The sequence below is a fragment of the Podarcis erhardii genome, assembly GCF_964252035.2.
Source record: "Podarcis erhardii genome assembly, chromosome: Z".
Classification (NCBI taxonomy): domain Eukaryota; kingdom Metazoa; phylum Chordata; class Lepidosauria; order Squamata; family Lacertidae; genus Podarcis; species Podarcis erhardii.
The window spans coordinates 30346020-30372254 of record NC_138504.1 but is presented as its reverse complement, the minus strand read 5'-3'; the positions used below and the strand labels follow the sequence as shown (position 1 = coordinate 30372254).

The following is a 26235-nucleotide window of genomic DNA, read 5'->3' as shown; positions in this document are numbered from 1 at the left end:
GAATTTTTGTTGATCCTGTCATCCATGAGGCTTGTGCCATGTATGCAAGACCTCAGCTTGACTACACAAGTGGTAAGAACCATTTAAGAAGGAACCCAACGGCTGGCTATTTGAGTCAAAAACTCCAGATAGGGTACAAGGAAGGATCTGAATATGCAGGATGGGGGAATTGGGTTGCATAAGCATTTAATAAGCATTTATTAATAAGTGCTCTGGTCCATGGAGTCACGAAGAGTCGGACACGACTAAATAACAACAAGCATTTTCAAAGACTGGTCCATGGAGTCACGAAGAGTTGGACACGACTAAATAACAACAAGCATTTTCAAAGACTGTGGTTGGGTGAAGAGATGCTGGGACAAATGGGTAGCAGGTGGTGGTTAGGGAGAGGATGAAACAGTCAAGATGACATATATTTGTGTGTGTGTGTTCTGGGGGAAAGCTCTCAAAGACTCCTTGTCCTGCAATGTATTACACATATTGTTGAACAGATCTAAAAGAGGGGAGGGTAAAAGAGAGGAGAGGCAATGGAAGGGGGACTAGTTACCATTCTAACCCCCCCCCCCTTTTTATGGCTGCATCACATTAATGATTGTGAGCATGGAATCTGAGGATGATAGTTATTCTGGTGATAAACCATGGAGAGTAAGTTTGAGGTTGTGTACTATTGAAGAATATATCATGCTAGGGGGGGAGGAAAACATGGCAAAGACCCACGGATATTTTAGATGATAGAAAACCCTGGTAATGTCATCCAGATGTTACATTCATCTCATTGTGGGTGTAGACAGGATGTGCTTCCTTGGGCTTATAGCCTGAAGCTGCTAAGTAATTGTGGGTGTGGGCATCATAAAATTCTCAAGAACTTAGCCGAGATACACAATATATGAACTTCTCAGCATCTGACAGCACCAGTGGAACTAAAGTGATGTAATGCGGCTGTTTGCCCTTGGCACATTTTGGAACAGGGTGCAAAACAAGCATCCAAGATAATGTGTTGTGTAGGCAGTAAAAATATTGTTAGATTTTCTAACATTTTCCTTTCCAGTATAAAATAATTAAGCATATTTCCCAGATACTTTTGAAGCATTAAGACTACAAAACCCATGTTGCTGTGTGCAGCCTGCAGCAAAATATGAATGTGCGAGTATTTATGCAACCTTGAGGACACAGTATTATTAATATTACCCATCCTGGGGCAACCCAGTCAGATAGGCGAAGTACTACTACTACTACTACTAGAATCGTAGAATTGTAGAGTTGGAAGGGACGGGGATCATGTAGTTCAACCTCCTGCAGTGCTGCAGTGTCAGCTAGAGTATCCATAATAGATGGCCATCCAACCTTTGCTTATAAACCTCCAATGAAGGAGACCCCAACCACCTTCCAAGGGAGTCTGTCAAACAGCTCTTACCGTCAGAAAGTTCTTCCTGGTGCTTAGAATCTTCTTGTAACTTGAAGCCATTTGTTCAGGTCCTTCCTTCTGGAGCCAGAGAAAACAAGCTTGCTCCATCTTCTATGAGATAGTCCAGATATTTGAAGATGGCTATCAATTCTCCTCTCAGTTTCTTCTTATCCATACTAAACATACCCAACTCCCTCAACAACAACTCCTCATAAGGCTTGCTTTCCAGACCCTTGATAATCTTGACTGCCCTCCTATGCACACATTCCAGCTTGTCAATATCCTCCTTAAATGAGGGAGCCCAGACAAAGGCAAAAGAGAGCAGCAATATGACTTCCGTTGATTGGGACATTATACTTCTATTGATGAAGCCTAGAATAGCATTAGCTTTCTTTGCTGCTGCATCAGGTCCTAGGGCAGGTTACAACAATTAAAAAATTCAAACAGTTAATGCATTGCATGTTTCACTACAAACAGAGAGGCTTACCTGATGTAAGCAAGTGTTATTATTGGAAGAATGAGAGCACAGGTGATATAAAATATCTCTCAGATCAGCCATAGCCAGCCTCTGTAAATCCTTTGATCCACTCTCTTCCCTGGCAACCACGCTGCAACCAGTCTGAACCAGGACTCAACACTGTGCTCTGTAAACAAGTTTGGACTAGAGGTGGTTTTCGTAGTGTTGCAGGGTTTGTTTTGTTTCTAAAGTACTGGCTGCACAAATTGAACTAGAAAATATATTACGTTCTGATGGACCTAGAAATAAACTGTTTCCAGCAACATTTTGATGTGGAATGAGAGGACAATGTTTTAATATGCCTTTGCTGCAGGATTGCATTAATATTGCTGCATGCCCTCCCACCCCCTTTTGAGTGCTAAGAGACTCCAGGGGTGCTGTGCTATGACCTATGGTTCCATTTCCTTGGAATGAAAGTGAATGGAGATCGTGAGGTCATTAGTATTTGTGGTTTTATTTACATACATATAAAACCTGAGCATAGAAGGAAGGGCTCACATCATTAACACTCAAACAGATCTTTCTTCCCCATTTGGTTTCCATGGAAGCCCCAAGCCACAGCTTTGGGTCCAGCCCAGAGCAAGAGGAGCCTCTGTATTTCCAGTTTCCAGCAGTAGCCCCAAATTCTCTCACACACTCCTTAGCTTATTGTTCTCCATCCTAGGTTGATGTAGTTCCAACCAGGTGATGTAGGTAAAGGCCCACCCATTTGTTTCTCTTTGGACAGGTAGACATTGGCAGTACTTAATTGGCCAGCCCAGGCCAGTACCTTAACGAACGCAGTGATCTGGCTGGTTCAACAGGTTTCCTGTTATACTGTCTACCCTCATAGGTACAGAATCACAGGGTTGGAAGGGGCCCCATGGGCATTGTCTAGACTGACCCTCTTCCCAAACCTACAACAATATTACTGCTTTTTTATCATAATTTTTATTGAGTTTTTCATATTTCATTTCAGTTCAATACACATATTCACAACTTATATTATTTGCTCAAAAGGAGCACTGACTTCCTCTTTCTGACATCCCTATGACATTAACATATCTATCGCATTTCCATAATCACTGTTATATCATATATTAACATTAAGAAATCACACTCTCAACAATATTATTGCTTTTTAATAAATTTCTATTGAAATTTCTCAAATAAAAAATACATAATAACAAACACAACATACAAAACAAAACTTTACTGTGAACTTAGTATCAAAACTACTTGTTGATGCACCAAACTAATAAACAAACCAGAGGACACAATGATATGGAGACACAGCAACCTGGAACATTAAATTCCAAATCTAATTTGTAGATTTTTACATTAAAGGTCAGAAGTGTTTAAGTATTATACTAGTCCTTAACAGACGAGGAACATCTGGAAGGACGATTCTTCGCTGTTGACGCAAATCAAATTCAATAGACGGAGGCCAATATTCTTTAAAGAATTTGTTTGGCTCTTGCTATGATTAATACAACAATGCTTCTTAATGCTATATTTTCTACATGTATAGAAGGAGCAAGGCAGGGTAAGATGCCCTTGGAAGGTAATAGAGCAAATAATACAAGAGTTCTTGGGATCCAGGCTCAATTCTGCGTACATCCCTGAGTCATAGCCATTCTCTTGTTTGCAAATGAGAACTTGCAATGTGATCAAATATTTCATGGTTTGCTGCTAAACATCTTCTGCTGCCATTGTATGGCCTCTAGGCAGCAAAGCCAGGCCGCGGTGACCTTCCATCCTTAAGACACTTATATCTTATTGATTTCAGTCTCCTATTTAAGCCATCACCGCAAGGCACCCTTCAATGTACGGAACATGGTTTCCAAAGCAATAGGGAGCGCGGGGGGGGGGCCCTCCCCGCTCCCATGTAAGATTGTTTTCTTCAAATGAACATTTCCCTCCCTGCAAGCGGTGCATACCAGCCCCATCTCCCGCTCTCTTAGCTTCTTTTCTTTTCTATTTTTGACTCAAGTAATAGAGATGTGGCTGCCCTGACATTTTGACAACAGCGAGACTTTATAAATGAAAGATTCCACCGTCTTTTTGATTAGTTTTGATTTAGCTTCTTTATGCTTCGTTCCCCATCTGGGGAACTCAGTGAAGTGCCCTTCTGAGGACGGACTATTATTTTATCTGTTCTGAATCTCCCAACATTCAGCTTCATTGGATGTCCAAAAGTTCCAGTGTTATGAAATGGGGGGGGGGGGGAGACCAGCACCATTTCTCTATCCACTTTCTCCATGCCCTGCATAATTGTAAAAACTTCCATAATGTTGCCTCTTACTTGCCTTTTCTCTAAACTAAAAAGTCCCAAAGGCTGCAACTTTTCATCACAGGGCAAGAGCTCCACTCCTTGATAATTTTGGTAGCTCTTTTCTAAACCTCTTCCATCTCTACGACAGCCTTTTTGACGCAAGGCAACTAGGACCATACACAGTTTTCAAATGCCTTCACAGCATTGATTTGTATAATAGCATTATGATATTAGTAGTTCAATTTGCAGTTCCTTTTCCAATGACCCCTGGCATGGAATCTTTTTTTAAAAAAATAACCATCTACCGGTAATTTGGTGGCCATCATTGTCTCCTGTGGAACCAAGTTCCACAGTCTTAACTCGCCTTTTCAGTCTGCCTCTTGATACTTGAGGTGTATATTCTTAGGATCCACCTTACTTTTGTGGTGGGGAGTTGTTATAAAACTGTTCTTAATATTGTGTTTTAATGTTGTAACCTATCCTGAAACCTTAGGGTGAAGGGTGGATAAATAAAAACAACAACCACAACTAGAGTAACTCCATGCTGCATGAAGAGGGGTGTTGTTGTTGTTTTTTTGTATCTGTCCTGAATCTGCCAACTTTAAACCTTAATGGAGGCCCACAAGTTCTAATGTTATGAGAAAGGGAGGCAAATTTTCCTCTGTTGACTTTCTCCATGCCGTGCATAATTTTGTAAACTTCTATCCTTTCACCTCTGAAATTCCCTCTGCTGTTTGGCCAGCCACTAGTCCTGTGAGTTGAACAAACAAATGGCCAATGTCTGGACCTGAGACCAAGATGTGGATAACCGGACAAAGATGACCCCACTTAGAAAGCCCAGCCTATGGTCCGGTCCCCAGAAAATGTGGTTTACCTTCCTCTCTCAAAGCAGAGTTATGTGGAACGGAAAGAGCTGAAAATAGTATGCCTGCCATTCACCTTTTGTGCTAAATTGACTCTCCCCTGGGGATGCTACCAGATTTGATGTCCGCTTGGAAGAAGTCAGTTTTTCCTAAAAGAGGAGGCAGGAACAGTTTTGCAGTGACTGATCCAGGCAAAGCATAGCACGCAAACTGAGTTGGTGGCCAAGGTTTCCTGGCAGGCTAATTTGTGACTGAAGGGCCCTTCCTTTTGGATCAGTGACTGTCCTCTGAAGTATTTACAAACAGTACAGAAGGCAAAGGAACTGTTAATATGCTCTTAGTATCCCTGATACATTGTGGCTCCTGTGCTGGGATTGGGTGTAATAGCCACCTTTGTGGATCCTGGTAGTGTCACACAGTCATGCGTTTCCTATTTGTTTCCTTCTTTTGACAGCAGTCAGAGATTTATTTATTTTTTTAAATTATGGGTGGTATCAACAATATCTGGACATTTTCTGGGGTCAAAATTTGGGAGGGTGTCACCCACCCTTTCAAAAATGGCAAAAGGTCTACATGAAAGAAGTGTTGTTTGTTTGTTTGTTTGTTTGTTTGTTTGTTTGTTTGTTTGTTTGTTGAGTTTGTACCCGGTTCTTCAGCCAAAAAAGCTCCCAGAGTGGTTCACAAACAATCAAAACAAGACAAATATGTTCCCGGAAGCTTACCATATTTTTTAAAAATGACACACAAGGGCAAAGACACAGAGAGGGAAGAGGAAAAACAAAAACCCAGGTAGATTTCTAAACAGTTGTTCTTAGAATGACCAGCAGGAGGAGGTGCCTGGTGGAGCAGGGCCTTTGGCAAAGGTGATGGAGGTAGCTTCCTGCTTCCCACCTCTCCCGCTGAGGTCTCATCCACAGTTCCTCTTGTTCTGCTGCTTTCTGCCAGGGAAAACCACTCTTTAGCACTCAGTTAGAGCAAACAGCAATTGGCTTTTCCAGAGACTGAGGTTTGCTCCGATTTAGAGCTAAAAAGTGGGTTTTCCCTGGGAAAGAAGAGAGACAAGGGGAAGTGTGGATAAGCCCCCAGGCAGCCTGAGGGAATGGCTTTCCCCCAAGTGCCATTTGAGGGGAGAGGAAGCCTGGTGGGGTTGGCCTGCCACAGTAGAGCTGATGGAGGGAGCCCTGCTTCGCAGTTCTCCCGCTGCTGGAATGTAAATGTTAAATGAAAATGAAAATGTATTTTTACCTCTTGGCAACCTTAGGCTTGGCCAGGCAGTATGGTGTAGTGGGAGTAGGTCCAGGAAGATGTAGGTTCCCTCAGCCATGAATCTCTTTGAGGTAACGTTGTGTCAGCTGTTCTCAGCCAGCCTACCTCACAGGGTTGTTGTGAGGAAAAAAATGAAGTGTGGGGGTGGGGGGGAACCATGTTTGCTGCCTGAACCTCCTTGGAATAAGGGCCGGATATAACTGTAGTAAAACAAAAACGAGTCAAAATCAGCCTAGCAAATTGTGAAAGCGTGGAGCTGCGCCAAGAGAGGGAAGGGGGGGTAGTGGAATCAAACCAGCACAAACTGGCCCCTCCTCCTTGCTCACTTCACTGCAGCTGCCTGCCACCAAGTGGATATCTTTATTTTTCTCCAGGTGCTTCCACTAAACAGCCTTTCAGCTTTCTGAAATTTAATTGGATTCAAGTGATAGGAAAGGAGATTCTGACTAAAAATCAGGAGGATCTTCAGGAATCAGGAAGACTGTTTGACAGTGGAACGGACAACAAACCAACAAAGAAAAGGATTAACAAACCGTTGAAAAGCCATTGAAAACTCATCTTTCTGGTACGTAAGTGCAACCACACAGCATGCACTTTCTACACACATAAAGCCGGGAGAATTCTCACCCACCCACAACATCTTGTTTTGAGTTGCTGCCTTTCCTTTCACAAACACCATCATTCCTTTTGCTCTCAAATTATTATTTTCTCTTCGCTACATGGGCTGAAATCCACGCAGGCATCCCCACCCCCTCCTCTCACCACCCCCTCCTCCCTCGCTTCTCTCTCTCTGCTGAACACGCCGGGCCATTTCCAGTTATTGTCCATGCAGCCACCAGAACCATCCGAAACACCCTCTTATTTGCCGCAACAATCTATACCAAAATGCTCAGCTTTCATTTCATCCGTTTGTTTATTTTGAAGCTCTGTTTCATTTAAAATGCATAAAACCATACAGTAAAACCATATTTAAAAGGTTAAAACCAGACATCAGTTATGGAAAGACACATTCATAATTGCCTGCACAGGCCAGACAAAATAGAAAAATCTTCAGCAGCCGTTTAAAAGTTGGCACAGAAGGCACCTGTTGAAGCCTTTGCATGGTAGCTGCAGGAGCTGCATCGAGGAACAGAGCCTGAGGCAGAGGAATGCCTGAAGCGCTTGGTTCCCTTTGACTCTCAGCCAGTTCCAACAATCTCCTGTTGAATAATGCCTTGCTCTGCTGACAACACCCCTCCTCTCCCCATGTCTTGAACAGCACGTGGCCAATAGGGATAGCAGAAAAATTCAGTTTGGGTCATACTTTTATGAAACCTTACCTAACTTTGGTTTTATATTTATATCCTGACAGTTTCCCAGTTCTGTGGCTTACACAGATAAAACAGAACAAGCCAGAAACATTGAGACAACTGTCATTAAATGCTATTAAACGCCAATAGAATTAAAATAGTATTTTTAAAAATCCATTAAAAACACAGACAATAACTTAAAAAAAACAAAAACAAACTGAAAACGAGCCCTTTCATTAGAATCAGTCAGTTTCCAAAGGCTTGTTTGGAAAGTCTTCACCTGCTGGTGGAAGGACAGCAAGGAGGGAACCAGTCTGGCTTCTTTAGGGAGGGAGCTCCAGAGTCTGGGAGCAGCCACCACCAAGAAGGCCCCGTCCTGCATCCCCAGCATGCGTGAGGGTGGCGGGACCGAAAGAATAGCCTCCTCAGCGTCTGGGCAGGTTCGTTTGAGGGAATGCGATATTTCAGAGAGCCTGGGCTTAAGCAATATAGGATTTTACATCTGTGACTATCTTTAAGAGTGGTGGCTCTGGCGCCCTTGTTACATTTGAGCCTGTGTGCAAATGAGCACATCTCCTGGTACACATCATCAGTGCTGGTTGGTGTGTTGAATTATGGCTAGAGAGATCCCCGGTGTTTGTTCACAGTACAGTGCAATGAATTTGTGGTATTCTTTTTTGCAGTTTCACAGCTCCCCCCCCCCCGCCCCCACTCCCAGCTGCTCACATCAGCATGGCTTCAATTTTATTCTGTTTGTATACTCACTGGGCAGGAGGCATTGATGTGGGATGTCTTTACCCATGCAAAGGTGTTTCACATCTTAGCTTAGGAATGGCTTTGTGTGCTGCTGCTTTGAGAAACAATGCGTCAGACAGTAGTATCTTACAACGAAGTACTGGATAGGATTTGGATAGTGCTATGTGAACACAGGTTAAAATCCTAGCGCTGGAGAACGAATGAGTGCACAGTAGGTGATATTGTGAATAATGCCCCAGGTTCAAATCCTCAGGGTTGCTATGAGGATAAAAAGGGCAAGAGGGTGAACCATCTATGCTGCCTTCAACTTCTTGAAGGAAGTTAGTATATATGTGTAATTAAAAAACAGCAACAGTACATTTGGCTTTAGACATAGGGCTGATCCATACTTTTGTTGTGCTGCCAATTCTAGACACAGGTCTGTGATGTGGAGGCATGGATCTGAGTAGTTATTTAATTGACATTTGTTCCAATTCTGGAGTAAACAGTGGGTTTTCCCGGGGAAAGCAGTGGGACAAAAGAAAAACCTCTTGGACCTGTGTAGATGAGCCCATTCTTGCAGGACAAGGCATCAGACTTCCCATACCCCAACACATATGCAGTATTACAGTTACACTGCCTGCAGCAGACTTTTCTCTGCCTACATCAAGCTGTCAGATAGGTTTTTTTAAAGGGCAGCATCCTCTTTCTTTCTGCCCATGTGTTGCTGGTTAACATTTGACATGCCAAAGAACATCTTCTGAGCACATGCTTTTTCCCCACTGCAGAAAGGAAGAGTTGGTTTCAATTAGAGGAGTGAAAGGGAAATGTTGTTATGATGGCATCAGCCTCCACTTGTCAGCATGATAGTCAATGGGACAAAAACGCATGGTTTCTGTTTTGTTTTGTCCCATGAAATACATTTATCGTCTGAAGGCACTGAGGGCACTGAGCCTTTAAAGGCACTGAAGGCACTGAGCCTTTAAAAGACCAACCCTGTCTTTAAAAGACCAACCCTGTAATAAGCACGCATTGGAGAGGATGCTTGCAGAAATGATATTGAGGTCGTGGAAGCCACAGTTTCTTGCACACCCAGAGGAGGAGGAGGGGCTAAGATACACATCTGAAGAAAGGGCAGGTGGGTTCAGTAAGGAGGAAGCAATCCATGTATTGTTTAAACCAGACCACAATTCCCATCAGCATACAGCTGTGCTGGTTGGAGCTAACGGGACATGCATACAGTTCAACTTTTTCAGATCAAAGCTGGGACATGCGTCTTCCAGATCATGCTCCCAGGCAAGTCACGTGATCCACATTGCAATATTGTCCCGGGGGGGGGGGAGCATTTTTCAGGGTAAGATCATGGTACGTGAGATCACAGCACCCAAAATGGCCACAGTGACCTCTTGTAAAAAAAAAAAAAGGACGTCCCGTTTCCCCCCGGGGCACTTGGCAGGTACGGACTCGTAGCGCAAAACAACCGGAGGGCACCAGGTCAGTGGAGCCTGGTTTAAATATATACTGGGGGGAAGAGAGCCAATTGTGGTGTAGCAGTTAAAGTGTCAGACTAACCTGGGAGAGACCAGGATGCAAATCCACACTCAGCCATGAAGTTCATTGAGTGACCCTGGTCCACTCAATGCTTCTCAGTCTCCTCCTACCTTACATGGGCGTTGTAGGAATTAATTGAGGAGGGGAAGAACCATGTATGCCACCTTGAGCAACTTGGTGGAAAAGCTGGCATAGCAATGCAATGAATGAATGAATTACCGTAGTAAGTAAGTAAACTATCTATAGTGTTGTTAAACAAAATTACTCTGAAGAAGAAAGTTGCACATCTTTCCCCAGCTTTGGTCCAAACAGAGCTTTGGCAAGAACCTCCCATATCCCTTGACTCAGAGGGGGTGGCATTTGAAAACCCCTGTAAATTCTCGTTCCTGAGTCACGATCTCAGCGCATTCAGCGACTTCAAAGTATGTGACAAATCCATGTGCTGAGCCAGGGACAGCAAGAGCGGCTTTGCTCACACTTGGAGAAAAAAACCCAATTCAGCACTGGGAAGGCAGAAGCTCTCGTTCTCTGATGTAGGTCAAAGGGTGCACATGTGGCCTTAACAGAGCAGCAGCAGCAGCAGTAGTGACAGGGATTCCACGACCCTCTTTCCTTCCCCCTTTCCTAAGCCTTTTCCTTTATGCGTCGCATGACGGAAACAGTGATAGTGTACACAATATCATGGGGAGAAGGGCTCAGGAAATGTCCTTACTGTAAAGGTATGCAGCATGGTGACAAACCCGCTTTCTTCACTCCCAGGAATCATCGGGCTGGGTTTCCTGAGTCTCTGGAATTCAACATCCTGCTTGCTATGCCTATGTTGGAATCCCCCCCCCTCCTCCGCCAGCCAGGAAAACAATTGGGAGAATATGTCCCAAAGGCCTAAGAATCTTACCACTGGGTGAATTGGTGTATTTGTGTGTGTCTAAACAATGCTTTAAAGGTGTTTCAAATGGTTACTGGAAGTGCCAAGAACATGAAGGGACATTTTATCATGCTTGGTGGACATGAAAAAAGGCTTTAAAATATTGGTTACAAATACATATGTTGATACAGCAGATTCTAAAGGCTAATATGCAGTTGAAGACAGAACTTTGTTTGTTTTTAAGGGTTAATGGATATATAACCGGAAAACAAAACTATGGAAGATTGTGCCAATATATTATTTCAGTGGCAAGATTGAATGCATCTTTTCCATGTAAGATGGAAAAATACAGCCCTGTCTGCTATGGAGGAATCACAAATAAAATCATTGGACTTGGCTGAGATGGCAAAGTTAATGCCTTTAATTAGAGAAAAATCATTATTGACATTTATTAAAGATTGGAAACTTCTTATGGACTTTTTGTGTGACAGAGAAAATGAACTTGAAATATATAGATTTGAAGATTGAAAAAATATTGGCTTATAGAAAATAGATGGTTGTTAATTAGTGGCACAGGAGCAAACTCCTGGGGCTGTAGGGGCTTCGTCCCCACACCAATAAAATATTTGAGGATACCCCCCCCCTGCAATTTGATGGGCATTGCCATTCAAATTGTGTGCGTGCACCACGTCATGCGATCAATTATGTGGGCTGGGGCTTACCTCCCCCCCCCCCATATTTTATTCAAGTTGGCCCCCCTGATGAGTGGATACTATGTTTAGCTAAAAGATAGATAACTTTTTTCTTTCTCTTCCTTCTTTTCTATTTCCTTCTTTTTTGCTCCTGTTCTTTTTTATATTAGATATTTTAAGTATTTCTTCTGGTGTATTATAAAGAGATACTTTGTATTGGGTAATGACTTTTGTATATCTTTGGATAAGTATAAATAAAATATTTTTAAAGAGAAAGGAAATAGGGTTGGGAAGATAGGAGGGACGTGTTCTCAGGGCCCCTCGAGTGCAGACTGGCCTCGTGGTCAGCTGATGATGGCAGATGAGCATCTCAGTGTCTCTCTCTCTCTCTCTCTCTCTCTCTCTCTCTCTCTCTCTCTGGGCTACCTTATACCAACCAAGTCAAAATACCAGCCCCGCTACCTCAGCATTGCCTACACACTGACTGACAGCATCTCTTCGGGGTTTCAGACGACTGCTTGTGTGATTCCCCATGTGTGAAATGCCCTTTTCTAGTAACATGTGTCTGTGCCCACCATTGCAGACCCTCCAAGTGTCCCTATTTTCCAGAGACATCCCTGATTTAGAGAAGCCGTCCCAGTTTCTGATTTGATCCTGAAATGTCCCGCTTTTCCTTAGGACGTCCCTATTTTCACTGGAGAAATGTTGGAGGGTATGGAGTTATTCGACTCCCGAGCTATCTGAAGGCAATTCTGTATAGGGTAGTTTTTTAAAAAAGATGTTTAATGTTTTATTATGTTTTTATATATGTTGGAAGCTGCCCAGAGTGGCAGTAAAATTATCATTAAGGAATGTGAGGTCCTTATTTTCATCGGAGAAATGTTGGAGGGTATGTTGTTAATTTTCAGGAGGAATTTGGTGGCTGAGAAATGCTGTTTCTCGGCAACCACAAGATCCTTGTGTGGAAGAATAATAATAATGATTAAAAAATTTAAAGAGCCTTTTCAAATGTAATTGCTTTTAGATATTTTCAGCTGCACTTGTCTTTAGCTAAATTGTGTATCTGTTTGCAGCCCTGCACTCCTTCAGGAGGAAGGGCAGGATAGGAATAAAAAACAGGCAGACAGATTCTCAGCCCTACCTGCAGATGCTGGGGATTGAACCTGGGACCTTCTGCATGTAACCCACTTAGTACCACTTGAACAAAAATGGACATGAGCTAAAATGGTGCCTCCATCCCAATCAGTGGCACCAGCCATAGTGAGTCTAAGTAAGGGCAGAATTTGGCCGGAATGTTGATATTTCCTGGATCAGAAGCTATAGTAAGCAGCATTCCTCAAATGCAGAATCAAAATCCTTTCCAAAGCTTGTTTTTCTTGGCCCAAGTGATTTAAACCTTCCAAACCACATAGAAACTCCTCCCTTGGCCTGCTTGTAAAAAATAATTATCAACAATATATGAGCATAATGTAACTGCTGTTAAAAATAAACCCAAACAGTAGAATGTCAGCAGAGAAAACTTCTCTGTGACAAGAGTTTTCCTCTTCCCACTGCAATATAGGTTAGGAGATGGTTGAAGAAGCTTGATTCCTGCTGGAGGGGGCAGATTAGGGGTGGGTGGGTGTGGATGGGTGAGGGGGAGAGGAATTACTGTTGTTCGGATTTCCATATGTGTAGAACAACAACTTTCATTGTGTTGATGCAGCCTAGAATAGCATTTGCTTTTTTTGCTGCTGCATTACACTGTTCTCATGTCTGGTCTACTAAGACCCCTAGATCATTTTCACATATACTCTGGAAAGCCAGGTGTCCCCCATCTTACATTGGTGCAGCTGGTTATTCCTGCCAAAGTGTAGAAACCTGCATTTGTCCCTATTGATTATATAACATTTCCCCTTCGTTTTCAAGATAATATTCATGGTCTTCAAAACCATAACCAAGAAAGCCAAATGTTTGCAGCAGAAAAGCACCCTTTTAGCAGAAAGTTCCATGACAGGATGAGTCTCTTTTCCTCGACTCCTGCCTGCCATGCAACATCCTAAGAAAGGAATCAGTGGAAGGAATAAATAACAACAAGGAGGGAGGCAGCCAGAACATCTGTCAGCCAAATGGCATCTTGAGGGTGACGCCCAGACTTCCAGACGGCACTCTTGGCCTCCAACCAGAGAATGAGTGAATGTGGACCAGCGTCTAGCAGCCAGCCAAAATGGAGCTTCAAAAAAGGCAGCTATGGAGAAAGTGGGTTTTCTGTGGAAGGTTCCATCCAATCCTGCCTGCTTTCTTGCTTGTCTCAAATGGGTGTCACTGGATGCGAAAGCAGAGTGGCTATTCTGGGATGGTCGAAATGGAATAGAAAATATTCTGAGTCCTCCACCGCCACAAAACCTGTCTGAACTATACTTGCATAAGAGCTTCCCAGGGCTCCTTTGAGAGGGTGGGTGGAAAAGAAAGACGATGGTGATGGTGATTATTATGATTAGAATCTGGCATGACTTCCAGTAGCAACAGTGTGGTGTAGTGGTTAGCGTATTGGACAAGTGCCTGGGAGAACAATCTCTCTCTCTCTCTCTCTCTCTCTCTCTCTCCCTCTCCCTCTCCCTCTCCCTCTCCCTCTCTCCCACTCTCTCTCTCTCTCTCTCTCTCTCTCTCTCTCATTTCTTTCTACATATTAAATTTGATTGAAGCCTCCTTCTGAGCCATGATTGAAAATTAGAAAATGCTGTATACGAATCTATTCTTAGAGCAATAGTTCATGTTCTGATGAGCTTCCACTGGGCTTCAGAATGGGAAGAATTTAATTTGTCCACTGCCTCCAATCTCTGTGAACAATTGTGTAGGTTACATAAGGAGAGAACTCTCTTCTTCTTCTTCTTCTTCTTCTTCTTCTTCTTCTTGAATTGATTTTAGAATGTATTTCAATTAATTGATTGTGATTTTATGTAAACTGTTATTTTCACTGTTGTTAGCTGCTCTGAGCCCAGCTTCGGCTGGGGAGGGCGGGATATAACTAAAATTTTATTAATATTATTATTTCTTCTTCTTTTAAAAAACCCTCTGAAGTGAAGTGCTCCTTGCCTTAATAAACTGAGGCTCTGCCTGAAAGTGGGCAAGAAAACGGTGTTTTTAAAATTGGTTTCTCCTCTATAATTGACCCAACAAGACTCATACTTTGAGTGATCTGAAAATCCAAGTTATTAGAGCCCAGGATCTACCTTAATGAACGGTTACAAAAACACAGATAAAAGAGATAAAATCAGTTGATAAATCTTTCCCAAAGAACCTATGCTCTCTTTAATAGCCTAGTCAAGCAGAGAAGAGCCAGAGTGTAGAAATTCACTGAAGCAAATACAGTGGTACCTTGGGTTACATACGCTTCAGGTTACATACGCTTCAGGTTACAGACTCCGCTAACCCAGAAATAGTGCTTCAGATTAAGAACTTTGCTTCAGGATGAGAACAGAAATTGTGCTCTGGCGGCGCAGCAGCAGCGGGAGCCCCCATTAGCTAAAGTGGTGCTTCAGGTTAAGAACAGTTTCAGGTTAAGTACAGACCTCCGGAACGAATTAAGTACTTAACCCGAGGTACCACTGTATCAAATCTTTAGAACATCTTCTTGAGTCCACTGGTATTGAAATATACTCAGAGTCGCAAAGTGATTTCATGCTCTTTATTCAGCTCATAGTGGTGAGGAGGAAGGAATGAATGTCCCCTCAAAGTATCTGCTTTATATACATTATTTACACAATGGGCTGCACATGATTGGCTAATTCCAGGATTCTACTGTAGGCCAATCAGGTTGTGGATTCACTTCTATCTGGAGCATGATTGGGTGGTTCCTGCTAACCAATCATACTGCTGCATTGTTCTAGGACCAATCAGACTGCTGCATTCTGAATCCTATTGTTCTAGGACCAATCAGACTGCTGCCTTTTGGAGCCTATTGTTCTAGGACCAATCAGACTGCTGCAGTTTGGATCCTATTCAACTCAGTACATAACACCCCTCCCCTCTAAGTTCCAGTCCTGCCCGGAAGGTCGCATTCATAGTCCTCAAGGTACGCCGGTGGCCTACGTGTGCGTTGCGGCCTGGGGTGTTCCCTGGTCCGGGGTTCAGGTTCTGGCTCGTGTTCCAAGGATGGGGCTGTTTGGTCTGGCGCAACCGGCTCGCTCAGTCGTGGTTCTGGTTCCGGTGTCCTTTCGGCCTCGCGGGTCCTCTCTGTATTTACTGATTCTGCCTCTCCTGCTTGCCCCTGCTGCTCTATGGGCCTCACTGCCCCACTGTTCCCTTGGGACTCCTCTGACCTGTCCTCCTCCTCCTGGTTTTCTCCCGGGAATCGTCGCCGTATCTGGTCGCAGTGGCGGCGCCAGCATTGCCCCCCATCTGTTAGCACCTCGTACGACACGGGGCCCGTGACCCTGGTGACTGTGGCAGGTACCCATGCAGGGCCTGCCCCAAAATTCTTTGCGTACACTGGGTCCTGGGCCTCGAAGGTCCGGGGGTTCCTGCCTTCCCCCACCACTACCTCATCCTGAGCTCTATCGGGGTGAAGGCGGTCCAATCTGATTGCAAGGCGCCGACCCATTAGTAGTTCAGCGGGGCTCCGGCCAGTCGTTGAGCTGGGGGTGCTGTGCTGTGCTAGAAGGAATGTGGCAAGGCGGTACTCCCAATCCCCTTGCGTCATGCGGCGAAGGGTGTCCTTGGTGGTCCGCACCATGCGTTCTGCTTGGCCATTGGTGGCAGGGTGGAATGGCGCCGAACGGATGTGGCGGATGGCGTTCTGCACTGTGAAGGTTTGAAATTCTCCTGATGTAAATGCAGTCCCGTTGTCTGAGACGAGAGTGTCAGGGAGCCCGTGGGTTGCAAACAGCCTGCGTAGTACCCGGATGGCTGCGGACGTAGAAGTGGACGGTACCAGTGCGACTTCCAGCCATTTGGTGTAGGAGTCCACCACTATGAAGAATGTTTTCCCCTGAAAGGGGCCAGCGAAGTCCACATGCAGGCGTGACCATGGTGCTCGGGCGGACTCCCAGGACTGGACTGGGGCCCTTGGGGGATCTGGGCGGGATTCCTGGCAGGCCTGGCAGTGTTTGACCCAGGCCTCTATCTCTCCGTCGATCCCCGGCCACCACACATAACTCCTGGCAAGGGCCTTCATTCTTACTACCCCTGGGTGTGTCTCGTGTAGGGCTGTGAGGACCCTTTTGCGGAGGGGCTGGGGAACAACGACCCTGCTTCCCCATAACAGGCACCCCTTGTGGGCTGACAGTTCATGTTTGCGGGTTGTGTAGCCGGCGAATTCTGGCCCGGGGCTGTGGCTGGGCCATCCCCTCCACACCCAGTCCAGGACCCGGGAGATGACCCTATCTTTCTTGGAATGGTGTGCAACTTCTTGTGCCTGAATGGGGCGGTCAGGAAGCAGCTCCAGGCTCATAACCTCTTGTGCAGGTGCTGGGTCGGGGCCTGTTTCCGGTAGTGGTAGCCTGCTGAGGGCGTCTGCATGGCCCATCGCCTTTCCAGGGCGGTGAATCAGTGCATACTGGTAGCTGGCAAGGAAAATTGACCACCTGAGGACGCGAGGAGACAGCACTTGGGGGGTCTGCTTTTCGGGGGCAAACAAGCCAAGCAACGGCTTGTGGTCAGTCACCACGGTGAAGGGCCGCCCGTACAAGAAATCATGGAATTTTTTTACTCCCTTCACGATTGCCAGACCCTCCTTGTCGATTTGCGAGTAGTTCCGCTCGGTTTCGTTGAGTGTCTGGGAAAAGTATGCTACCGGTACCTCTCTTCCATCCGGGAGTTGGTGTCCCAGGACAGCGCCGATGCCATAGGGCGAGGCGTCGCATGCTAGCACCACCGGCAGCCTCTCGTCGAAGTGTGCCAAGACCGAGTTTGAGACAAGCAAGTCCTTGACTGCCTGGAATGCGGCCTCCTGGCGCTGGCCCCACACCCAAGGGGCCCGCTTGTCCAGGAGTCTGTGTAGGGGCTCTGCTACCGCCGCCTTGTGGGGAAGGAAGGAATGGTAAAAGTTCAATAATCCCAAGAAGGCCTGAAGTTCAGTCTTGTTCTTGGGCGCTGGGGCATCACAAATGGCCCGTACCTTGTCCCCAGTCGGGTGAACCCCTTCTGCATCCACCATAAATCCCAGAAAGTCCACTTGAGGCACTCCTAGTAGACATTTTTCCCGCTTCACCTTGAGACCCGCCATCTGGAAACGGTGCAGAACAGTGCGGAGGCGGTCCTCAAACTCCTCTGGTGTGGGCCCGGCAATCAACACATCATCAAAGAAGGGGGTGACACCAGGAATCCCTTTAAGGAGAGAGTCCATTAGATTCTGGAATATGCCTGGTGCCACGCTGACCCCGAATTGCAGCCGCTTTACCCTGAACGCTCCTCTGTGCGTCACAATCGTCTGTGCCTCTGCTGTGGCCTCATCTACTGGCAGCTGTTGATATGCTTGGGCCAAGTCCAGCTTGCCAAAAATTTTCGACCCAGCCAGGGTGGCAAGGACATGGCTGACCACTGGCACTGGGTATGCATGGGCCATGAGGGCCTTGTTTATGGTACATTTGTAGTCTGCGCAGATGCGGACCGAACCATTAGGCTTGACGGGTGTGACGATTGGGGTTTCCCAGGGGGCATTAGGCACCGGCTCCAGCACTCCTTGCTCCACGAGTCGGTCCAATTCCTCGTCTATACGGGGTTTCAGGGCGAATGGGACCCGGCGGGCCTTGAGCCTGACTGGTCGTACTGCGGGGTCAAGCTGTAGAGCAATGGGGGGGCCCGTATACTGTCCCAATTTCCCATCGAAAACCCCCGGAAACTCCTTGCATATGGCGTCCACGTCCACTTGTAAGCTCATGTGGTTCACCCCGGTGATGGCTAGTCCCAGTGGTCCAAACCATGCCAACCCCAGTAAGCTAATGTAGGGGCCCTTGACCACAAGCAAGTCCAGTTGCCGCGTCCGCCCTCGGTATTGCACCCTGAAGGTCCCCACCCCCATTGTGGGGACCTTACGTTTCTGGAAGTCCCGGAGGGTGAATGGGGCCGGCCTGAGTTTGGGACCCCCAGTAGGACACAGTTTCCTTAAGGTCCTTGCCGAGATTATGGATAGAGTTGAACCCGTGTCAAGCTCCATGCGGCATGGGGCCCCCTCTATCTGTACCTCTACATAAATTTTCTCTACGTTGGGGTGGGGCAACTGGTATACCTGGAAGTCTGTGAGCTCCGTCGAGTTGCCTTGGTGCGTTGGGCCCCGGGACCTGGGGCTCTTGGATTGGTCATCTGATGCCTGGCTTCGGGTGGGCCGAGCCCGACACACCCGGGCGATGTGTCCCAATTTTCTGCACTGCCTGCACTCTGCGTTGCGGAAACGGCAGGTCCTCCTCTCGTGACTTTCTCCACAGCTTGCGCAGTTCCCTCCTTCTCGTCGAGGCAGCTGTGGTATGTGGGCTGCTTGAGTGCGCTGCTGTACTCGGTGCACCTCCTCCCTGTCGGATCCCGAGTCGTTGGTGAGGTCTTCGTGGTGGACCCTCGGTTGGGACGGCTGGCTCAGCCGTGCCTCTTGTGTCGACCTCTCAGCAGCTTCCGTTGCCAGGGCCTCCTCCAGAGCGACCTGGAACGTTAGGTTCTTCTTAGCGTAGAGGCGTCGTTGCAGCTTCTCATCCTTCAGGCCACCGACGAGGCGGTCACGAAGCATGTTCTCCAGCTCTGAGAAGTTGCAGAACCGGGCAGCTTGGCGGAGAGAGGTCACAAACCCAGTTATGGTTTCCCCAGGGGCTTGCCGCTTTGCGTAGAAGGCATTTCGACGAGCCACCACTGAGGGCTGTGGCGAAAAGTGCCCCTTCAGCTGTTCCATTATTGTTTTGTATGGAACAGTAGCGACGTCTTCAGGCGCAAGGAGAGCCCGGGCGATTTCAAATGTCTCCTCTCCGCAGACGCTGAAGAATATTGCCCTCTTCTTGGCGTCTTCTTCATCGGTGACCCCTTTGGCTTCTAGGAGGAAGGTGAAACGGGAGGCGTACGCTTCCCAGTCTCCAGATGCTGGGTTGAATGGCGAGAAGCTGCTGTCAGTTGCCATTCTGAGTTCCTTGTGTCCCGGAGCTGAAGCCTGGATACACGGTGCGAGGCAGCGGTGTGGCAGGTGGCGGTGCTGCGGTGCTGTGTGTGGCAGTCAGCTCAGCGGGATCCCACCTTCGGCGCCAGTGAAATATACTCAGAGTCGCAAAGTGATTTCATGCTCTTTATTCAGCTCATAGTGGTGAGGAGGAAGGAATGAATGTCCCCTCAAAGTATCTGCTTTATATACATTATTTACACAATGGGCTGCACATGATTGGCTAATTCCAGGATTCTACTGTAGGCCAATCAGGTTGTGGATTCACTTCTATCTGGAGCATGATTGGGTGGTTCCTGCTAACCAATCATACTGCTGCATTGTTCTAGGACCAATCAGACTGCTGCATTCTGAATCCTATTGTTCTAGGACCAATCAGACTGCTGCCTTTTGGAGCCTATTGTTCTAGGACCAATCAGACTGCTGCAGTTTGGATCCTATTCAACTCAGTACATAACAGGTATTTTACTATGTTTTGCTGGAACGTCCCAAATATGTGTAGCTACACATATCTGGAGTTTGCTGGAACAACTCACTTCATGATCCATTGCCATCCAGTGTGGTGGTAGTGCATTGGAGTTAATAGAGGCTCAATAAGCTCACACCAAGAAGCTCATGAACAGCTGCACATTTTGTCCACGGCGTGGAGCTGCACACTTAATGTTTTATGGCAATATCATGAGCAATAGCAAGCAAAACCACTAGGGTCATGTTATGACAAATAAAAGTCCACAGGAGGTAATCATAGTCAAGACTCCTAAGATAACAAATGTCCCCTTACAAAATTATCTTCTAAATATACCCCAGTGAAGCCTCTTCTGTCCAGCAATGCCGCCACACCAAGAGAGGTGAGCAGACTTTTGGCATATTCCAGAGTATGTAACTTACCAACCATATTGTGTTTTGGTCAAAACGCAATATGTTTGGTCACAGTTTTCAGGATAGATGAGGATGAATCTGTCGTTGCCAAGTCCTTCATCACTGACAGTTAACTTTCTTTTGCATTCCCTATAAGAAGCAAGCACCCCTCTTCTAACTGCCTCAACAGACCCCTCTCAATGGCTAACTATACAAACAACACTAAGGTCATTTGTCAAAATGGTTGCAATCCCCACCCCGCAGGCATCTGCACTCAAAGCACTGAGGCTGGGGAGTGAATTGAGCTGAGGGATATGATGTTATTTATTATTATTTATTAGCTGCATTTATATCCAATCTTTTTTCTCCAAGGAGTTCATGGTTTGTTTCCCTGTATATCATGATATATTACTTGATTAATTTTTAGGGAATGCACAACTGACAAAGTGGTCAGCTTCACCTGTAGACTGGCAGTTTTAAGGGAAAAGGTTTGTGGGAATGATCAGTTAAATTCTGCCTGGTTTAAATAATTATTAAATAATTATTTTAACTGTGTAATGTATTTTATTTTGTCTTATGCATCTTGGTTTTTTGTAACTACACAAATAAATAATATTTGTATACCTAATCTATGGCCGTTGAAGTTATAGAGAGGCAACCCAACAGTATTAATGAAGGCAGGCTATAATATATTTTGCTTTTTCTATAAGGACAAATAAAAGTTCAGCTGGATCAAACCAAAGGCCTCTCTTGCTCAGCATTGCATTTCAAAGTTGATCAGGGGGCCTAAATTTGGACTTTTTGTAGGGGTGTCATGTGTCTGGAATTTCCTGGACATATACAGAAATTAGAAAAAATGTCCGGGAAAATGCAGACATATGGCAACCCATGTCGGCAGTGTTGTTTTTGGCAATTTTCCTCAAAAACTTTTATTCCAATTTATTTTATTTTCTGCGAATTTGGCCAAAAAACTCATCAACTTTGGCCAATAAAAGCTCAACAACTTTCCTGTCCAGATTTTCACTGTTTGGCAACCTTTTTGCAATAAGGAAAGTGTTGGGGAAATGTGCTGGGAAGCATGGGATGGCACTTGCTTGACACGAGGGATGGGGAAGAAATTCAGTTCCATTCACACTTAAAGGTGGGCTTACCTAATTTGCACTTTCTGAATCAACATGCAAAGCAAAACAAAAACGTCCTTCCAGTGATTTCCGGCTTAAAAAAAAAAAGCCTTGTTATGCCCTGTGTGAAGAAGTATTTTCTTTTATCTGTCCTGAATCTTCCAACATTCTGCTTCATTTACTGCCCATGAATTGTAGTGTTTATGAGACAGGGAGGAAAACTCTTCCCCAACCACTTTTTTATGTTATGCATAATTCTATAAACTGCCAGAAAGGGCCCACTCCATGCATGCAGGGATCTGCAGATGAAATGAAATCATTACTGTGCAGAACTCCATATCATGATGGAAGCTCCTGCAGGTGCACCACTTTCCACGATTAGGGTCCCCTTTCATACATTCCACTGAATGCTGAGGTGAGAAGCATGGCTAACTTATTGCCATTATGGGGTTGTGGGCTGCTGACATTGGGCTCATCCATACCTCCATTTGTTCTGTGCCTAGAAAGCATGGGTTTGAGTGGTTTTCCACTGGTCCTCATGCCTTTCCCCTTGGCCTTTATGGCCTGCACAGTCCTCGATGCCACTAGCCAAAGACCAAACCTAAATAGGTGGTGGTGGTGGTGGTGGGGTTTCAGGGTTTTTGTTTTGTTTTGTTTTGTGCATGAGTTTTTTTGGGCACTGTTGTAAATAAAACCAAAAAGCCCTTCTATTTTATTTTCAGACTTTCTCCTGGGAACTGTTCAATTACAAAGAATGTTCCCAGGCAACTGAGCTGGTGCTACCGATTATGGAAAAGGAGAAAAGCGCCTTAGATATCTCGTCACTGGACACAAATGCCTGAAGCACAGCAAAGGGAGAGCGAGTGGCTTCCCAGGAAGACAAGTTTTCCTGACTATCTTCTCTGTGGCTTCTTTCTTTCTTTCTTTCTTTCTTTCTTTCTTTCTTTCTTTCTTTCTTTCTTTCTTTCTTTCTTTCATATTCACAGTGAGAAAAAGAGGGGAAATGCCACACCCACTTTTGCTTCTATGCCTAAAGGTGCAGCGCCCCCTAGTGTTTGGAAGATTTAGCTTTCCTTGCCACATTTCTGTACGAGGGTTTTCTAAAAAGCTATTGGAGCAAAATCAACCTTTAAAAAAGAGTAGCTCAAATGTAATAGTTTCTGGTGCTTAAAAATGCTGACCTGTATAAACTGCAGAAAAACCAGGTTTGACACAAGATTATCAACTGATAAGTCAGCTACTATAGAAGAATTTAACTTGCATTATTAAGTCATACATGATTGATGACAAGGACGAACCCGTGCCTTGTGGGTCCATTAAATCTCCTGTGTCTGGGTGTTCTTCCCTGCCCTGAGATCTTTTGATTAAGGGCAGTATATAAACTGAATAAACAACAATAATAATATACAGCTGTGATCCAACAATTTTTTTCTTGGTAAATTCAGAGTTACCCACTGCTCAGAAAATCCAGAAAGAAATCTGTTTCTCTTCTAAAACTTTTTTCATACCATTCCTGAACACATTTCTCTGGATTTTCAGGTGTGGACAGTCCCCATTAGCCTGTTTCATCTTTCTTGCTCCATGAGAAACTCCTACTTTCTCATTTCTGTTCCTTTTTTCCCCTTCCTTTTTTGTTGTTGTTAAAAATCTCCCATGTGTTTGGAGCTTTCGCGGAAAAACCCTATTAAAGAACTTCCGGGAGGTGAATTTAATTTGCACACCAGAGGTTTCTTATTGTAGTGCTTACAGTATTTCTGGTGGATTAGTGGGCACTCAAGCAAAGCCTAGGGAAACAGGACACTGGATTCCTAGAGATGCATTAAAATGCAGAAGACTATGTCCTAGAGCAGGGGTAGGCAACCTAAGGCCTGGGGGCCGGATGCAGCCCAATCGCCTTCTCAATCCGGCCCGTGGATGGTCCGGAAATCAGCATGTTTTTACATCAGTAGAATGTGTCCTTTTATTTAAAATGCATCCCTGGGTTATTTGTGGGGCATAGGAATTTGTTCACCCCCCCAAAAAAAATACAGTCCGGCCCTCCACAAGGTCTGAGGGACGGTGGACTGGCCCACGGCTGAAAAAGGTTGCTGACCCCTGGCCAGCCACAGTGGTGTGTGTGGCAGCAATGGTCTGATTCCTAAATAAGGTGCATCTTCCACTTGTCCTTCTTTCCTTGAGGCAAGCATCAGCTGGAAAAAAGCTTTAATAGAATCTTATTAAAAAGAAGAAGACAATGGGGGAAAGGATGATGGGCTAGATGGGCCATAGGCCTGATCCAGAAGGTTCTGTATGTTCTTCTGTTCTTACCGCTAGGAGGGAACAACTGGCTTTAGGGTCCAGAAGTTGTGAATTCTGATATCAAATATTCAGAGACTGCACAAATATTAATCATCACACATTTGATGCTTCTATTTGTTAGCTGATTATATTTAATGCTAATATTTGATAGTTGGTGATATTTGATAGTTGGTGCTAAGGCAGTATTTGGTGGCTGGCACACACAAATATCCTGCATCAGATAATTGTATGCAATAGCATTTGGTATTTGACAGGTTGACTATTTGAGAGCTTCCTCATTTTAAACAATCAGTAGATGCCAACAAGTCTAAGTAATGCATTAAAATTTCCAGGTAAAAACTCACATTCAAAAATTAGCATTTGGATTTCCTGTTTAAAATTTTAACCAAGAAGGAAACTTCAGAACATACTCTGCTAGTGAGGTGAAGGGCAATTAGAAGAAGAAGAAGAAGAAGAAGAAGAAGAAGAAGAAGAAGAAGAAGAAGAAGTAGAAGTAGTAGTAGTTGTTAAACACATTAGCTTCTGTTATTTTTGTATTTTGGGAAATTTTCTGTTATTTTTGTATTTTGGAAATTATGCTGTTATTCTTGTATTTTGCTGCTTATTTTTGTATTTTGGAAATTTAAAAATGCAGACTATCTGCAAATCTCAAATATTTCTGAATATTTGTTTCTGCTTGAGTAACCTATGTAATCCTGTGTCCTGCTCATGCGGACATGGAGTATCCATAATTCTGGCCAAGTCAGATGGCACATTTGAATAAGTAGATAGCTCTATTGGCCATATGAATCAAGGGAAGTCATGTAAGTCTTTAAACAGTTGTTGGGGGCATGACGTGGTGCTTCCAGTTAGTTGAGGTGTTGTTTTTCTTTCTTTTTTCTTTTCTTGTATAGATAAGTAATAAAACACCCCGCCCTAACCCAACAGATGGTGTTTAGTCAATGTATGCAAAATAACGTCCAAGAAACTTACCGGTAAGTTCTTATCCCAGTTTACCATTTGTATAGAAGGCAATAAACAATTTGTGTTAACAGAAAGGTTTTATAATGTGAGAGGAGTCCTCTGTTTTCATTTTTAGCTCTGTACATTATAAAGCTGTACCACTCGGTTGCAAAGGTGTCATTGTGCTTCAAGCTTTGTGCCAATTTTATTTTATTGGTCAATTTTCCACATGTGCTATTTGCTGCACTTTATCGTACCCATCAGTCAGACAAGCACCCTTCAAGTTCTTCCTCTACTTTGTTGTAATGAGCTGTAAGATAGTATTATCTCCCATGAAATTACTGAGCATAGCCAGAGCTGGATATTTTGAGATGTTTTGTCTAGTAATGGCAATTATTTGAACAAATGCTTCCTTCCAGACCTGAGCCACACTTCCACATGTCCGCCCCCTGTGTTAATTACAGCTTCACATTTTGCAACCTCTTCAACTGTTTGGTGCCCAAGTGGAGTGACGATGGGCTTCCGGTCAATTTTGTTGCTGCTTATGGAGGGTGGGGGCATAGAGGGGGAGGCAGTAGTGAGGCCAGTGTGGTGCAGACATACTGGGAAAGCAAATCCGGTGTTCCTGTTGGTACATTTGCATCATCCAACCTTCCCACTGGCTCACCCCTCCCAGTAAACAACATTACAAACTTGAGGTCTGGTGAGGGACACTTGCCTTACCATGCTGTCTGTAACTTTTTAAAACTGATGGCTAGATGCTGAGGAGGGCCAATAAATGTGCTGAATTTTGGCAAGATGGAGGCCCTGTGTGTGAATGGTTCTCGGGTGCAAGAGATAGGTCAATTACCTGTTCTGGACAGGGCTGAAGGATTTGGTATATAGCCTAGCTATGCTCCTTGATCCATCTTTGTCACCAGTGGCCCAAGTAGCCTCAGTGGCTTGGAGTGCTTTCTAACAGCTTCCGTTGATATACCAGTTTTTGGCAAGGATAGCTTGGCCACTGTGATTCATGTACTGGTAATCCTGGGGTTAGATAATGACAGCACATTCTCTGTGGGGCTGCCCTTGGAAGCTGAAACTAAGGCAGAATGCCATAACTAGGCTGCTGTTAGGAGTAACCTGCTGCCAGCATGTAACATCACTGTTGAGTGATCTTTGCTAGCTGCTAATTAGCAACCAGGCCAAACTTAAGTTTTTAATGTGAACGTATGAAGTCTATAATCACCCTAGCAATGTTCACCTGAGATACCACCTTTTCTCATAACACCCTGCTTAAACCTTTAGGTCATCAAGTGATACCCTCTTGTGAGTATCACATGCCACTGAAGTTCATTCAACGAGCACCTGGAGCAGAGTTTTGAGTACAGTAGCCCCAGTGCTTGGAGGTTCATGTTTTTTTTAAAAAAGAAACTAGTTCTATAAGTTCAAGTTCCACCTGTCCAAAAAGGAACTGCTTCTAGTTG

General features: G+C 44.9%; 1 long non-coding RNA gene across 3 annotated transcripts in view; it reads left to right on the top strand.

The window, feature by feature from the left end:
- LOC309333627 overlaps nt 1-26235 on the top strand; it is a 47858-nt gene that overhangs the window by 3251 nt on the left and 18372 nt on the right. For 2 of the 3 annotated variants that reach the window (XR_014152612.1, XR_014152613.1), the window contains exon 2: nt 6680-6870. This is a non-coding gene — a long non-coding RNA (uncharacterized lncRNA). Of the gene's footprint in view, nt 1-6679; nt 6871-10989; nt 11122-26235 lie in introns of those variants that run through there. The other variant, XR_014152614.1, reaches the window with a different exon arrangement.